Source organism: Myotis brandtii, unplaced genomic scaffold, assembly GCF_000412655.1.
Source record: "Myotis brandtii unplaced genomic scaffold, ASM41265v1 scaffold115, whole genome shotgun sequence".
Classification (NCBI taxonomy): domain Eukaryota; kingdom Metazoa; phylum Chordata; class Mammalia; order Chiroptera; family Vespertilionidae; genus Myotis; species Myotis brandtii.
In genome coordinates, this window is record NW_005353967.1 from 19,299,998 (window position 1) to 19,317,863 (window position 17,866).

Below are 17,866 nucleotides of genomic sequence, written 5' to 3' on the forward strand. Positions count from 1 at the left end.
AGGGCACCAGCTTGAAAATGCAACTTGTGTCCTGGAGGGCACTTTATAACCACCATCAGGCTCAAATAACCCAGAAGCAAATTAAGGAATGAAATATGATATTGTGAATGAGGAAATATCCTGGCAGTACTTTATATCCTTTTCAGTTACTCTGTTAACTTTTTTTATTTTTTTATTTATTGATTTCAAAGAGAGGGAGGGAGAGAGAGGGAAGGAGAAAGGGAGAGAGAGAGAGAGAGAGAGAGAGAGAGAGAGAGAGATTGATTGATTTTTGATTTCACTTATTTATGCATGCATTGGTTGATTCTTGTCTGTCCTGACCAGGGATGGAACTGCAACCTTGGCGTATCAGGATGACGCTCTAACCAACTGAGCTACCTGGCCAGAGCTCTTTAACTTTTTTAAAAGCAAAATTCACAAGCATGTCAAAACTGGAGAAATGAAAAATGATCATTAAAACTCTTAACACAGTAAACAGAGGAAGCAAGAAGTAAGAATTTATTGAATGATTAGTCTATTCAAAAATCAAGTATTCCTTTCGGTGTTCTCAGAGTCTTCATGTAACCTCAAAAATGGTAAGTCTATTAATACATTCACAAAACAGAGAATCCCAAAATGTCTGTTCAGAATTGCTTGGAAATATTCAACAGAAATGGAACAAGTTCCTAACATAAAATATCACAGTTAACCATTTGTTGGAAATCTGTGGTGCACCCAGGAATGTGTGGCATCAGACTGTAACCTTCCAGACAGGCAGTGCCACTGACAGAGGAGGAAGCTGATGTTGAAAGAAGCAGAGAACCTTTCCCCGTATCACACACAGATCCAGGGTCTCCACACAGCACTTCTTTCCCTGCCAGGTGGTCCCATGAAAGCACCCTTCACAATACAGTCTCTCATCGCCTCCCAAGCAGAAACCTGACAGTCCTTCATGAAAAACTATGGAAAAGAAATTGACCAGCAGATAAAAAATAACTTGTGCTTTTTACATGTTTCAAAGTAATTTCTTCATTTCAAAATGATTAGCCTAATCATGTTACTTAGGACTATAATGGAATATAGCATATGAGTAAAACTTTAGAAATAAAGGGTTTAGGGTTCAAGAAATATTAAAAAGACAATTAAGAATGAAGAGCTATTTTTAGCTCCATCCAAGATGGATCAAACAGAAAACATTCAACAGTCTCAATTCTATTGATAACCAGGAAAATAGGAAAAGGCCATGTGCCCATCTTCTATAATCAAACTTTCAAATATACCCATCATCAAACTTTGATAATGAAAGTCTACACTTCTAACCGGATAACTAGTTTAGCAGCAGCAGGAGCAGTGTTCATCCAAACTGGACCTGAGGTTAAAAAGCCAGCACTGGGCTCCAAGTCTCCTCTATCTACAGAAACTATTTTAGTTCAGTAACAGACTTGAAGATACTGGACAATTATCACTGGGTTTCACTTTATAAAAAAATAAATATAAAAAGAATTCTGAACTCATTAGTTCCTTTTTTAATAATAGCTTAGGGGAGACATGATTTTTTAAAAACATGTTTCTTAATAAGTTAATTACTAGTTAAATTCCAAGCATTTCCCACAATTTAACTTTACTCCTTTAGGGAAAGTCATGGGACATCATGATCAGTATTTTTATCTGGAAGTGGCTTCTGGGAAATAAGCCACTAGGATTATTATGAATGGGTCTGCTATAAATGGAGTTCTTGATCAACATTTCAGTACCACTAAACGTTACATGGCTCAAAAAATACTCCAACTCGAACAGTTCAAAATCAAAGATAACAATTTTAAACTCCAGGTTGTTACATACAACACAAGCCAAGGGCTAGCTAGACAGTTAAGGCAGATCTCAAGACCCTAATAGTAACAGAGAAGGCGGAGTCGAATGCTGGTCCCCACCTACCGCTGTCCAAACTCACACTGCTGGTTAAAAGCACTTGGGATTAAGTTTCGGTATCATGATTAAGCTTTTCTGACAACAAAGTCATATCTTGGGAAACCACCAAAGTGATAAAAAAAAAAAAAAGATAAAACCTGCCAATTCTGTGATTGGGTTTGGTCATTAAATAGGTTGTTATAATAATTTTTATTTTTAGAAAGATATTATTTCAAAAAAATATATAGTAGACTAAACATATACTAAGTCACAGAGACCTCAAAATTTCACAAAACAATAGCGATTGCATTAGGCATGAACTCTCAGGCACTGTTCTATGTACTTGATGGGAATGAACCCACTTACTTCCCCAAAAAACTAGCTAGTATTATCCCCAAATTAAAGATAAAGTAGCAGGCACAGAGACGTTTAAAGAACTTTCTAGAAGTTAGATGGCTACAAGTAAGTGAAGATTTGAATTCATATAATATACATGGTCACATTTAATCCTAAAAACTATATAATACAGGCAGGGCAGAAAAATGTTCCCCAGTTTAATTTGAGAAAAACTAATTCTGAGGAGTAAAGACTGATTTCCCTAAAGTCACACTGCTAGACAGCAACAGGGTCAAGAACAGAACCCAGGGCATCTAACAACAAGGCCAGTGCTGCTTTTTTGTTTGCTTGTTTTTATTTTAAATTCTGTAATCAATATGGAACTCAATGTAGAGAGTGGGTCCTGCCTTTCATCTCTGATGAGACACTTAAGGGTCCTCCCGTGGCCTGTGGCAACTATAAGAACATCAGTGTAGCGTGCACAAAGGCACTGTCATGCTGCCCTATCACCATTTTTCCATTTCTCTATGTGCAATTAATGTTCTTCCCTTACTGGTTGTTAAACACATGGGAGCTTATAAAAATTAGAAATATTTTTCTCTATCAATATTTTGTCTTCATTTTTACAGCTCAGTAGTCTACTTGGCCATTTAAATTATTCATAGCCCAATAAATGGAGGCATTGTTTACTCTTGCAAGTACTGTATTCTAAATAAAATTAAAATCACCGTTATTTTTGAGTTAAAAATGTTTCCTTCCCATTCATCTCCATTTGAGTCTTGTGCCCTTCTGGTCCACTTCCGGAGATCAGGAGGAGAAACAATAGCTGCCTTTAAAGCCTAAACACCCACGTGATAGGCACCAGCTCTTACTGAATAGAATTGCCAAAAACAGGAAGTAGAGTTAGTTATAAGACCCCTTTCTCAATGATAATGTTTTATGACTTGAAATACAGTGATTTGAATTGTTTCATATTACTCCATGAAACTAGAACCAAGAAGTGTAAATTATCTTGGAAGTTAGTTATAAGGATAAATTTCAACTTAAGAATGTCCTATTAAACAGAGTCACCCCTCAGTGGTCCAGGTTGCCACTAGGGTGGGTTAAGAGGAAGCTGCCCATGATCACAGAAGCTGTAGAAGGGGAAAGTCTTGATAACTGTCCTCCAACATAGCGTCCTTTCAGGCCCCCTGAAATAGTTAGTTCACTACGCCATCTTTGGCAAGCATGGGAATGCCCATGGCCGAGCCACACATGACGTTTTCCAACTCAGATTCTCATTTGACCCACACTCTGAGTAGATGGGTAGCTGGAGTGGGGGTGAGGGCAGACACATCGTTTATTACTTCCATTTTACAGACTGGGAATTTGAACAACTTAAGGGGAATCACACAATTAGTAAATGTTATAATCTGGGCTCCAACCTAGGACTTCTGATTCCCAAGTCCAGGCTATTGCCAGCGAAATGATGTTGCAACAACCAAGACATGATGGTTTCCAACCATCAAACTTATTCATCAAAAACAGGGGCATGAATGAGCCCCTAGAACTTGAAGCATGGAAATGAATACCAAAGGAGATAAGCTAAAAGCAAGATACTGTAAGAGGCCTACTCCTCTCACAAACCACCCTTCTACCTCACTAAGAAGCACCCTATACGTTCAGTAGACACTCTCTCTAATGCTCCGCTTACGTGTGTCAACTAAACGAATAACTGTCCAAATCCTGCCTTACGGTGTATGGTCTGTTGATACAATAAATGCTTCAGGAAATTGGTTCCCACTTTGAGGGGAATTGGTGACAGCATAATAAGCACAAAGAGCAGTGTCCCATTTCCGCAGCTAAAGTAGAAATTTCTCAAAGACCAGGATGGTAGGGTTTTTGTTTTGTTTTGTTTTTTGAAAGTTAATGAAATGCATTGACTCCATTCTGACAACAGGTCCAGGATAACCTCACATTTGAGTCTGACAACCAGAGTTTAACAGAAATGGGTCAGCCATTGAAGGACTGCTGAACCCTGCAAGATTTTCAAGGAAAGACATGAGAGTGTCAAATTTCCCGAAACTGTCTACCACGTAGAGAGTGGCAGGCTGCCAACGGCTGGGCTGTGTTAACTAACCCCTGTGAAATGCCGGGAACCTGAACCTCCGCAATGCCTGCCCTGCCACTCAGCCAGAGCCGATGACTGACATTCCAGTTTCCAGAGGCCTCACAGACTCTGAGCCAAACGCGGTTCATCACAGAAACTTCCTTTTACTCTTAAGGAAGGAGAAACTACTTGATTCAAAAATCGCATCGACATGAAGCTGTTAAAGGGTCATTTTTAAATATCCGGCTACAACAGAATAGCCTACCAATGTGGCAGCAACTAGTCAGACTCATTAAACTGCATTTTTCAACTCATCAGGTTCGTGTATCCAAACACTGCTATTGTTACACACACGGAGCCAGCACCACACTTATTCACATAACCGTTAACCTTTCCCTGTAAAGCTACTGGGCCCGAAACTCCTTGAGACCATAACCAACTCTAGCCGACTCGTCTCTGTATCTGCTGCACTGGGCACAGTGCCCGGCGTGGAGTGGACATTGCATAATTGTTCACTAAATAAACAATTGGGTGCCTGCATCAGGACGGCCAAAGGCAGAATATGAGGAAGAGAGGAACGCTGCATTATTAAGATGGAGAAAATCACCAAGCAAAGGTGACAGCAAGGGTTCCAGAATGAGGAGAAAGCATACGAGACAAATGACGGCTCGGCAGGCACGGGAGAAGCCGGGTGATGTCCACCCAGGGGACTCCTCAGTGGGTGTTTTCAAAATGCCAGTGTCTGGAGCACCCTCCGAGAACTCCTTCCATCCTGAAATATCCTTAAAATATGGACGGTGGAGGAGGGTGAGGGGCAAGTGTGCATAATTAAAGAGCACTCCAGGTAATTCTGAGAAACTGTCCTCCAGATGAAAACTGCTCTTAATTCCCTGGCTTTTTTGCAAGCCAGGAGCTGCTGTGCATGTGGTCGTGCACCAGCAATGCGTAAGTCTCACAATACCCCGCCCCTTGTTTGAGAGCAGGTCACTGAAGACGGGCACGTGCAGGTCGGTGCAGGCGGACAGGTGAGAGCAGCGAGGCAAGCAGGCAGCCGAGAATAACTTGGACGGGAAGCACTGACAAGCCTTTCCTCTGTTTGACATTTCTTAGCAGTCGGCATTCAAATTCTGGGCATAAATTTTAAGTAGTAACAGACAATGTTTCTGAAAAACAGATGCCAAGATTACAACTAGAAGGAAAGAAAGTACCATTAAGATTTCCAAACAGGGTAATATGGACACAGGCAGGCTGAAGCACACAGGGTGGGGCACAAGTAGGTTTACAGTTGTGAGCATGCAAAACACAGTTTATTTCTTGCATTATCATTCATTAGCTGTTGTATTATTTTCCATGGGAACAACTGTAAACCTACTTGTGCCCCACCCTGTATACAGAGCAGTAGAGGCCCTGCTCCCGGACTGGCGTCAATGATAAACCCCCTGCAGCCCAGGAGTGAGCCTGCTTGACCTTCATAGCGTCACCTTCACACAGCTGAAGCTTGTTAAAGGCACAGAGCGGTCACACCATCAAGACAGGCCAACGCACGATTTTGGAAACACTTTTCCTTTAAAGGATCTAAGGAAAGAAACCAGAGAAAGGGAGTCTGCCTCCAAGCAAGGCCAGCTCTAGTGGAGAAATGGAGTGTTTGCTTTCAGAGGTCTGGCTCCCCTATCTAAAATATTTACTGTTTTTGTGCGCTGGTCAGTTTGGCTCAGTGGATAGAGCATCAGCCTTCGAACTGAAGAGTCCTGTTCAAGGGCATGTACCTCCGTTTCAGGCTCAATCCCCAGCCCTGGTCGGGACGTGTACAGAAGGCAACCAATCGATGTGTCTCTCTCGCATTGATGTTTCTCTCTCTATCTCTCCCCCTCCCTTCCACTCTCTCTAGAAATCAACGGAAAAATATCCTCAAGTGAGGTTTAACAAAATTAAAAATAAAAAATTTACCATTTTCACTTATCTGTCCATTATTTGATCCACCCAGGTCAAAAAAATACCTATTGGGCACCTGAGTCCCTGCCAGGCACCAGAGACCCAAACACACAAGGTCTGATTTGCTGCTGCCAAGGGAAGGTCCTCTCTAGCCAAGCAGGCTGCTCCCCATCCTGCCCGCCCGGGGCCCTGGCGCCTCTCCCTCCCCCACCTCTACTGAGGAAGGCCTGGTAGCCACCACTCAGGCCACAACAGGCAGGGTCACCGCTATCTCCTCAGGGCGATTTGTATCTTAAGTGTCAGTCTACGTCATCAAGGCTTTGAGCTTTCCTAAAACTTTAATGCTAGTGACGCAATGTTACATGTTGGTGACGCAGGGCCGGAGGACAGCTTCAATTACCACAGGACGCCCAGAGGCCTGTGTCCTGTAAGCCTGAGTGAGGACAGCCTCTGAATGAATGTCAGAGGAGCAAAACCACTGCCAACACGAGCTGCACGAGAGCAGGGTGGCATTTACTACTTTCAGGGAAAGACATTTCAAAAGAAATTTGTAAAAAATCTGTATTGTAACAAAACAAAGGTACACGAACCTTTAATAAAATATCTTCATAAAGCTTATGATAGTGTAAGTGTTGCTCAGTAACGTACAATATATTTATCAATAAAAATAAATCCTAAAAACGCCGTGGCGGTGGAGCCCTGTAGTGACCCTACTCAGTACAACCGCTACCCCACAAGGAGAACAAAAGCACAGCATTACCCTCTAAGCAGGGAGATAAAGAGGGGGTACGTACTTCTGAAATGTCCTAGAACAACTCTGCTTACCTTAGCAGAGGAATATACTCACCACAAATAAACAGAGTGAATTAGGATTAAAGAATAAACACTATTATACATAACGGAAATCTTATCACCGAATCACTGTATTTATAAAGTCTTCCAAGTAAACACTAAAACTGAAATAATGCCAACACTGCATGTGGAGAAAACCAGAGCTTTCTGGGGAGGAGGCTCCCCGCCGCACATTCAGCCCATTCCTAATGAGCGCCCAGACCACGGCTGACCCCCAGAGCCCAAGCTCCTCCCTTTAGGAGAGCCACCGCATGTCCTTCCTCGGTCTAGGTCAAGTACCCGCCTCCCCATCCTCACTCTGGGTCAGAAGCAAAGACTGAGACCTGCCTTCCCTCCCTCAAGCTTTCAGACATCACAGTCAGGGCCCTTCTCAGAGGCACCACACGGCAATATTCTTTTTCAAAACATAAATGACTGATCTTCTAGCCAGGATGGCAGAGGCTCCTGTAACAGCCCTCAGAAGCAGAACCTCGCTGTGACTGTCCTAATAAACAGAAAAGAAAGACACAGGATAAGGAGGATCTGGATGAATGCCCTCGGGGAGGCACCTGGGAAGGAGAGAGAGAGAGAGGAAACCTGAGGTTCTTTCTCTAATCTCTCCTTCCCTGAGGACAGCACTCAAATCAGGTTAAGTTGTCCTGTTAGAACACACCTGTCCCCAGCTCACTTGTCCTGGGTTTTGTTGACCACTCCCCATCACAGGCCATGGTTGGGTGCTCCCCCCTCGTGTGGCTTTCACCCCAAATCTAAAGCTCAGTGTTGAGGCCCCAGGGCTTCTGCCCATCCTGTCCCCATTTGCCTCTATAGCCTCCCCACTCCACACATGAAACTCTGCTCAAGACCCAACTCAAGTGCCATCTTCCGGGAAGCCTTCTGGAAACTGACTCTTGCCTTTGCCCTCCTCCCACCCTTCCCTTCTCTGAGCTCAGGCAGAGCTCTGGGCATGGCCTCTGTCACACCCAGCCCCATCCATCTGCTGGCTAATGTTTACAAAGTGCAGCTCGAGCATCATTACAAAAATGGCCATGACTCAGTCCTTGACTAAGAAGGGCTAGGCAGGCCCTCCTCAAATCACAGATATTCATATGGCTTGTCCCCTCACTTCATTCAAGTCTCCATTCAAATGCCACCTCCTTCCCTGACTGCCTTAGCTAAAACAAAACAAAACATAAAACAAACAAACAAACAACAAAAAAACCACAGTGCACATCCTCAGGTCTCCAGCTCCATCCGCTATCCTTACCCTGGTTTATTTTCTCCATAGCTCTCACTACTGCCTGATAGCCATCCCCACAGATAGATGGACAGGAAGCTGTAGACATATCTAGATACAGATTTTTAAGTTAGTTGTTTGTCCACTAAAATGTAAGCACCATTAAGGCAAGGCCTTTAATATGTTTTAGTCTATGTGCTGTACTGCCCCTAATATCTGGAATAGTGCCTTGGACAGAGTGAGTTCCCAGTAAGTATCAGTTGACAAATACATGTGTGGGCAGATGATAATGTCCCAACCAAGACAGGAAACTGGGTGCAGGGGGGAGGAGTAGGTGAGGGAGATCGGGTGAGGGTAGAAAGACAAATTTTCTCATTGAGACTTTTTAAGTTTGAAGTACCTTGTTGGGCAATCAGGTCAGGGGGATTCCAGTGGGCAACTGGTCAGGAACCAAGGAAAGGAGTTTAGAGCAGGTGATATAATTTGGGAAATGATCAGCATATAGGAGGTGACTGAAGCCACAGGTAAAGGTGAGATTACCCCTGAAAAGCATGTCATATAAAGAAGGGAAGAGCTTGCTATTGTCTAATAAAGACGTAATAGTACTGCCTTGAAGGGATGTGTATTAAAAGAGCCAGTGCATTGAAATATCTGATCTCTCTATCTCTTCAAGGCTTAGCCAAACTACATTAGACAGCAAGAGCCTGATAAATACTTACTGTATATATGAACATCTTTTAATGCTTAGAAAGATCATTTTTAGTGCCACCTTATTGTCACAGCATTTGGGCACAGCATGGATTCAAGAATGCACGTTCACCAAGGCTGTGTTTTCCTTTTGCAGGACTCTGAGTTACTCTAGTCCGGTGGTTCTCAACCTTCTGGCCCTTTAAATACAGTTCCTCATGTTGTGACCCAACCATAAAATTATTTTCGTTGCTATTTCATAACTGTAATGTTGCTACTGTTATGAATCGTAATGTAAATATCTGATATGTTTGCCTAAGACCATTCTGTGAAAGAGTCTTTCGACCGCCAAAGGGGTCGCAACCCACAGGTTGAAAACCGCTGCTCTAGTCTGATCAAAGATTACGAGACACTCTGGCATTACCTACAGCATGAAATAATTCTGTCTTACTTTTTATTATCTAGTAGGGGGAAGAAACAAACAGGAACACAATTACTCATTCCCACAATGTCCATGAACATGAGTGTTTACCGTGGCGCAAGCACTGTAGTCACAGCTTTAAAACTTAAATCCACAAGGAGAAAGTCTTCCTGGCACAGACTAAAAAGCAGTGACAAATATGGCAACTGAGCTCAACTCAAAGGCTGAGTTAAATGTAATGGTCCAATTTCAAGATAGAAAAAAAGCCACTGGTTGACTGAGGCGGTTTGCTTTTAAGTTTGTGACTAACTGTAGCTTAACTAAAAATAACCACCCAAGCCAATGATGGAGAAACCGACGTCACTCTGAGGGCCCTGTTAGGCGCTAGTCCAGGAGGTGAAGGTTCAGCACCACCCAACCCCTGAAGCAACGGGGTTGGGCGCCCATGTAGGTGCTGCAGCAGAGGGTCTGCAGTGAGGGCCCCAGAGGAAGTGAGCACAGTTCTTCCCCAACTACAACTAGCGCGTCCCTGCTTTTATCTTTCATTTTTCTGTATGAGAATTCCACTTAAAGTTTGTTTGAAGAAAACACTCACTGTTAAAACCCTTTGGTAGCTACTGACCTAGAGCAAATTAATTCTGGGGATAAAGACAAACAAAAGTTTAAAATTTTTAATTTTTATACCCATCTTCACAACCGAATCAAAAGTATCTTGATGGTGATTACCACAAGGGTTGGTTGGTGCTGAGATTAAGAGGGATGTAAATTGTATAATTCTGTAATGTTTGAATTTTGTATTAACAAAAACTAATATTTTTCTCATCAAACAAATGTCAGAGATACTTTACTTCAGACAACTCGTCTTTCCTATTTTTCATAGAAAACAGATTTTAGCTACATCTAGTTGCTTCCTGAGCAACAGTGAAATTCTAATGAGGCTCCAGACATGACTGCATTTATGCTAAGGAACAAGAGGAAAATGTTCCATCTGTAGTCAATAGTAAAAACCTATTCATAGAGAACAATTATTTAGGGGAATTGTATACATTGGAAACATTTTTTTTCCCAAACAACTTTCAAAAGATGCCTATACACTATTCTGTTTCAGATGAAAATCAAGTGTTTCATGTTTTAATCACACAATTGTTTCAATGAAGCAGCAAGAACACCTGCAGAGAGCCATGGACTTGAAGGAGTTAAAACAGAAGTGGGTTTCTCATGCCAGCCCTCCTCCCACTCCCCAGTGAGGAGGAGGGTACATTCACGCCAAGCACTATGGAGTGCTAGTTCAATCACCTCTGCTCTAACCTGGCCTTGCGAGTTTTGTCTTCAGTCTGAGAGACCCACGAACAGCAGACACGGAGACTGGCTCACAGGGAGTTTTTCAGGTTTTCCTTGTAAAGATGGAGGCCGGTACCTTCCATCCCCCAGGCGGGGAGGCCAAGCCCTGCACTGCTGGGTCCCAGGAGGAAAAGCCGGGCTCCCAGGCCCTCCCACGCTCTCCCACTCCTGTGACCCCCGGCACACATGTGAGAGGCAGTTGGTCGGGGTTAAAAGTACAGTCTGGCCACAGAGCCCCACCCGGCTAACTGACCCGCAGAGGACTGAACCCTGCCCTGGGCCTCACCACCCCCATCCTCTAAGCAAATGAGCTAACTGACTCCAGATTCCTGAGCTAGGCCTCAGATACATTTCCAAACTCACACACACAGAAAAGGTGATAGGACATAATTTCTCTAGGGAGAGAAAACTTTTCCTCTTTAATAGCGCACCACTCACCAACAAATTTTACTACAACCCATTATGAAAACAGCTCACAACTGGTTTAAATCCCTTTCTCCACAAGACCCTGGGCCTCACCACCCCCATCCTCTAAGCAAATGCGCTGACTGACTCCAGATTCCTGAGCTAGGCCTCAGATGCATTTCCAAACTCACACACACAGAAAAGGTGATAGGGCATAATTTCTCTAGGGAGAGAAAACTTTTCTTCTTTAATAGCGCACCACTTACCAAAAAAATTTTACTACAATCCATGATGAACAACAGCTCACAACTGGTTTAAATCCCTTTCTCCACAAGATTCTTCTGTAAAGCGGGTGACAGGTCCCTCATTGATATCTCCGGAAGACGTTTTCCTGAGACCATTCTGCTGAGGAATCAGTTTTGGTTCCCGAGCTTTCCCTGGTGTGAACTGAAGACCCTTCACGCTAGAACAGGACAATTCTTCCTTGTGCCAGGCCTTCTGCTTTCACTGCCCCAACGCTCCCTCAGTGTAACCCAGAGCTGCTGACTGCCGCGCAGGAAGGGCCTCGGAGATGGTCCCTGCAAAGCCATCATTTCATCAAAGAGGGAACTCGAGTCCAGAAAAGAGAAGTGACAAGAAAGTCTTGGTGGCAAAGTCAAGGATGGCAAACGAGGCACTCCCTCCTAATCCTGTGTTCAGGCCAGGGGATTAGAATCAGGTTCCCCCAGGCCCGCCTCCAGCCCCCACCAATCAGATGTGCCTCAGGCACCCAGGAACCCTGGGCAGAAGGGGCTGAGGGCCCGGGACAGCTAGTTTACCTTCTTCGTATATTAGGGTTAAACACAAGATTTCATTTGAAAGAAAGGGTTTCACAGTAAATAAACATCTTGAAAACCACCACATGGCAGAACTAACTTCAAATAAAAGGAAAGTTAAAAAAAGAGAAAGAACTAAAAACATAGGGTCTTATTTTAATGAATATGTCCTTTCATAAATGGAACAAGGAAAGAAAACAGCACCACTAAAACCTGTTATAGCTTAAGAGTTCTCCCCTTTATTTTTGCCGGCCCAGGGAAGGCACGCAAACAAACAAAGACTAAGAGGAGAAAAACAAAGGGAAGATAACATATTTTAGCTTCTAGGTCCCTGGGAAAGTCTTAAATCCATATTGCATTAGCTGAAAAGGACACTAACCTCCTATTTTAAATTCCTAAGATAAATCTTTACTAAATAAAAAGGAAGAAGAGTTTTCATAAATTACCTGTGGGGGGGGAAAAAAAAAAAAAAGCAAGGCTCCCAATTTTATCTTCTGCTTTCCCATCTGCTGAACATCTTTAATGGCTTTCAATTTCTCCCATTCCTAAAAAAAAAACAAAAGTCCTTACAGGTGCTCACAAGCCCCTGAACGGTGTCTCTTTAAGGTCAGTGAAAGGGAGGAAACTGTCTGTCACTATGTGGTAGGAGAGAGCTGGCTGCCATTTGCAGAAGAAGTAGACAGCCCTGGGGACACTGGGAATTCAACAAGTCACCAAGAACTATGTTCACTGTGGTTTGACATTCCACAAGGAACCATTTCTTTGACTTTTTAATGTTTGTCATTCTAGACTCATACTGGAGCCAGATGATTTAAAAATCTTGCTTCAGACAATCTTCTTAACTTTTTTAAGGTAATAGCTTCCAATAACATTGAACCAAACAACCTCTTTGCACTTTAGAGACCATTTAAATCCAGCAAACTTGATCAGTCAGTAATGCAGTCATTCTTTACAGGAAGTGCCCTCCCATTAAGTACAGTTCTTTGGGGAGTTTGTTAATAGGCTCAGTCAAGTCAGCTCAGTCTAAGCCAAGTGTCCTCTCAGTACTATCCTCTGAGAAGATCGAATGTCACCTTCTAAACCAACAACCCTTCTGACTTCCTTTCCCTCCCGTTCACTCCCACTCACTCCTAACTTTCCACAAGCAGCATTAGCATACAATGCAAATGAGAGACACAGCCATTTCTAGGCATGGAGTACGCAACACGTTTTTAAGAAGTCAAAAGATAATGCCACAAAGTACTGATTTTCCTTATGCTCTAAGGGCACATGAATATTAATATGAGTTGTTTTATAAACTTGGAATGCTCCGAGAGGCCATCCTGGTTAGCCTCCAAGCCGACTTACTTAAGTGACCTAATTCTTATGTTCCACTTTTGAAGATCTCCGGGACAGAAATTCCACAATTGCCACCAGTAGCCTGACTTGTGGTTTCATTTCCTTCAGAGTCAAAGGGGACTGCTTCTCTCAACTTTTTTTAAGAAGTTAAACAAGAGCTTACCTCTTTTTAAAGATGTCATTTGAACCCTGAAACTGGTAACTAAACAACACAAAAGTGAACAACCAAGAACAAGGCTACAGGCTGACCCACAGACTGGGAAACGGGCCTGGCTTACTGAGGATGGTCATGCTGCTCTCTCCGCCCGGATGCGTCTGCACACACCCTGGGTGTCCGCATTAACGACCAAAGTCCACAAGGTTAAGAAACGACTCTCCAGCTCCTGGAAGGAAAGCAGCTCATGTGCAATGAAGAAGTATTTCCTGCTCACTGGGGAAACTCTTTCCCAGGCCTTCCACACCTTCCAAATGAGGAAAAGAAAATGTGGGGGTTTGGTATCCTTTTCCATTTCTGTTTTTCTAAGGGTCTCCTAAGCAATAACATGCTCAGATTTCCTTCATTGGTCTAAAGCAGCGGTTCTCAACCTGTGGGTCGTGACCCCTTTGGCGGTCGAACGACCCTTTCACAGGGGTCGCCTAAGACCATCCTGCATATCAGATATTTACATTACGATTCATAACAGTAGCAACATTACAGTTATGAAGTAGCAACAAAAATAATTTTATGGTTGGGTCACAACATGAAGAACTGTATTTAAAGGGCCAGAAGGTTGAGAACCACTGGTCTAAAGGAATGTTCCACTGAACTACGCCCTTGAAACAAGTCTTCTGGAGATTCTGCCCTTGGCCTCCTGGAATTCTTCAATGAAATTCAGAGATATTTACCTGACCCCAAATGTTATCCTAATGAAAACTCTGTTTTTAATTCCTTGAACTCTTCCCTTTCTCTTTTCTTGCCATGCCCTCTGGGAAAGAAAGACAAGTACAGATGTTGGCCTGACCTCAACTGGCAAACACCAAGAAATCCAGTTCTAATAGTTTCTCAAGAACTTGGACAGCAGCACAAAGATATTCATTATGCTCCCTTCTCGGGCATGGTCCTTTGCACTTCACCTCTTTGGAGGATCATTGTAAAGACAGGAAATGCCAGCACATTATCTTTGTGACAAAAAAACAAAATGTCAATCACAGGAAGAATAGGGAATATTATGGATTTTGCAAAAGCAAAGAAGAGAGCAGGAAAAACAATCACCTAAGGAGCAGAGAGGGGGAGGCGAGAGACCACTTTTTGACAAAGGATCCGAATGAGGCTGAGTCCAGGCTCTGTCCGGCAGGGAGCACATGGGGAGTTTTGGAATTGGGCACCCACAATCTGGGTTTAGTTGATAATTTCCCCCCGCGCCCCCCCACTTTATTTTTTACAAGAAGGAAGGTTCCTGGTATGGAGTTCCATTTCAAGTAGTCACATGTACCTCTGTTCAGCTTGGGCTATTACACATACACACACAGCTGGGTTGTATGTATTTCAGGGGTTTCTTCCTCCATCTGGGAACATCCCAGAAACATTCCAGCCATGCACAGGTCCAGGGAGACAGAATCCTCAGAAACTAAAATCTCAGTTAGCAATGATTGTCCTCCTCATCATCATCATGAATTGACTGAGCCCTTTCAAGGTGCCAGGCACTGTGCTGTTAACTCTGTTTTACAGATGGGGACCCTGGAGGGTGGGATGGGATGGAGAAATACCTTGCCCAAGGTCAGACAGCTAACAGTAGCACAGATCCTCTGTGTACCACCTCCCAGTGGTCTAAAAGGCTGTGGGATCTCAGAGCTCAAAGCGGAGGGAATTATAAGCCATTTTTATACAGCACTTTCATCTCCTTAAAGGGCTTGAGGAGGAAGAACAGCACCAACTACAGAGAACAAATTCCTCGCTTTAAGTACCAGCTTCACCATTTGTGGTTTGGGGGTGGAATGACTCTAGGACAGCCAATTGCTGTCCATTTACTCTCCTGTCCCAGAGGCCAGTTACTCAAACCTCTAAGACTTTATTCCTCATCTCTAACCGGGATCATCATCACGCTACCCCACGGGCAGCTGTGGGATTAAGTGGGATGATTCTGTGATGATAAAGCAGGACGCAAACACCGACTGTCCTTTCATCTCGTCCCATTTGATTTTCACGTTGTCTCACTGGCTCTGGAGCGCCATCCCAGCTGGCTTTCCAGAAGCTCTGGGGATACAGGAACAGTAGTGTCCTCACGCCACAGATGCCAGAAGGGAAGCCCAGCACACAGAGCCATCACACAGTGGTGATGCCACAGGCCCCTCGTGCTCCGCTCCCTCCTCCACCCTCTGTCCCAGTCACCACAAAACCACAGCACGCTCTGACCACTGAGCCTGTGAAGAGGACTCCCACTCATGTTTGTGTCCCAGTGGCGATCCCACGCAAGGCTGGCGCTCAGCCCGCTGCTGTCCCCCATGTCGGGGGTATGCACATTAAAAACCAGCAGCAAGAACTTTCAGATTTTATAGAAAAGTTAAGTTTATTCTAAAAGTCTGTCCCGCCCTAACCGGTTTGGCTCAGTGGATAGAGCGGCGGCCTGCAGACTGAAGGGTCCCAGGTTCGATTCCGGTCAAGGGCATGTACCTTGGTTGCGGGCACATCCCCAGAGGGGAGTGTGCAGGAGGCAGCTGATCGGTGTTACTCTCTCATCGATGTTTCTAACTCTCTATCCCTCTCCCTTCCTCTCTGTACAAAATCAATAAAGTATATTTTAAAAGAAAAAAAAAAAGTCTGTCCCATGACCCAATTTGGGGTCCTCTGCTTATTAACATAGGATAAGCTGTGTTTTCTAGCAATTATTATTTGAAAAGCAGCAGAAAAGGGCATTTCAATTTAACAAGAACTAGAATATTCTATATATAATAGAATGTTCTTTCTAATTGTTTTTGTTGCCTAATGAGTGCTTACTGGGTTTTCAAATTTCAGTAAGTTTATTTCTTCATTGGAGGTAGAGAGAAACCTTATAGCTGTTACTTCAAAAGAACTATCAGATTATTATAATTACTCTTTCCTTTCAATCTTGACCTTCAGTATTAGTAATCAAATAAAGGTAATGCTTACAGTCACTAAAGTCCTTACCATATGAATTGTGAAAAACAGATATTAAGCAAGGCAATCCCGAATACCTTGAATTTTGCTAACAATATTAAAATGTCTGCTGCACAGCCAATTAAAGTTGGCTATAGAGACTCATTTTCCACAGTCTGCTGCAATGGTTGATGCTTGTTGGCCAAAGAAGCCAATCGGTGCCTTCTTAGTAACTAGGACAAACGATGACAATGTTAGACACTGCAAGCTAACTATTATGAAAGAATTTCACCACTTTTAAGGGCTTGTGAGCCAAGAGTAAATGATACAACAGGAAAAGACCCCCAGAACACGCTGACATCTTCACCCTCTGCTTTTGTCTCTACGTCCCACACCTCCCAGACACAGGGACCCGGGCCTGAATCCTAAATACTCCACGTCCACATGTAAGCTATTATGAGTAACTGTGCTTGAAATTTAATTACACATCTGCTCTTCTGCAGCCTTTGGACATCTTATGAATTTCTCTGACAACTGTTTGCAAAGGCCATAATCACAGGCATCTGTAACTGGATCCCAGCTACAGGGCAAAACACCACATAATTCCAAGAGGCTTTGGGTCCAACCTTATTTGGTTTCTTGTCTCTCTCGCTTTCTTTAAAACATTGCTGAGCCTTCAGATTGCAGAGAGAGCTGGCTAGCCCTGGAAGACGATGGCTGGGTCCTCTGTATCATCCTCCCCCCACCCCCGCACAGGCCGGGTGAATCCTTATCATCTCCCTTCTGGCTGTGGCCTCCCTGGTACCTTCAACAAAAGGCCGCCTGGCTGTGGCTGGGGCAGTTTGGACTCTTGGCAAGTGAGGGCCTCTGTGCCAGTTCCCCCTGGTGGTTTCTAAAGCCTAGAAGGAGGCATAGGGATGCACCCTGGCTCCAAGTGCATCAGAAAGGAGATGCGCCAGGATTTCAACTCTTCCACTCGGGTCGCTCAGAAGCCGTGGCTCCGGGGCTGCAGCTGCCCTTTCTAATTATGGCTGGCCACTGGCACGACGTGACCTTGAACAACACAACTAACCTCCCTTGAACAACACAACTAACCTCCCTGTGTCTGTTCCATATTTTAAAAAATTGACAGCATCCACTTCTTAAAGGATTTTTGTACTGTTCTATCTTTCATTCTATAAACACTCACAAGGACCAAGGGGGAAAAGTTCTTGCACCTTCAGCCACACACTGATCCAGTAACCCTGGCACATCAGCCTCCCTCTGGGAATCTCAGTTTTCTCATCCAACATCTAGCCATCTCTTCTTTTCTTTATGAGGAACAAAAGCAACAAGGAGCACAGAAGTCCTCAAAGATGAAGCATTGTCAAAATCTAGATATTATCATTACTGCCATCCTCATTATCCTCTTCAAAAGCTCCATGCTGAGAGTTAAAAGTTCTGGAACCAGACAGGT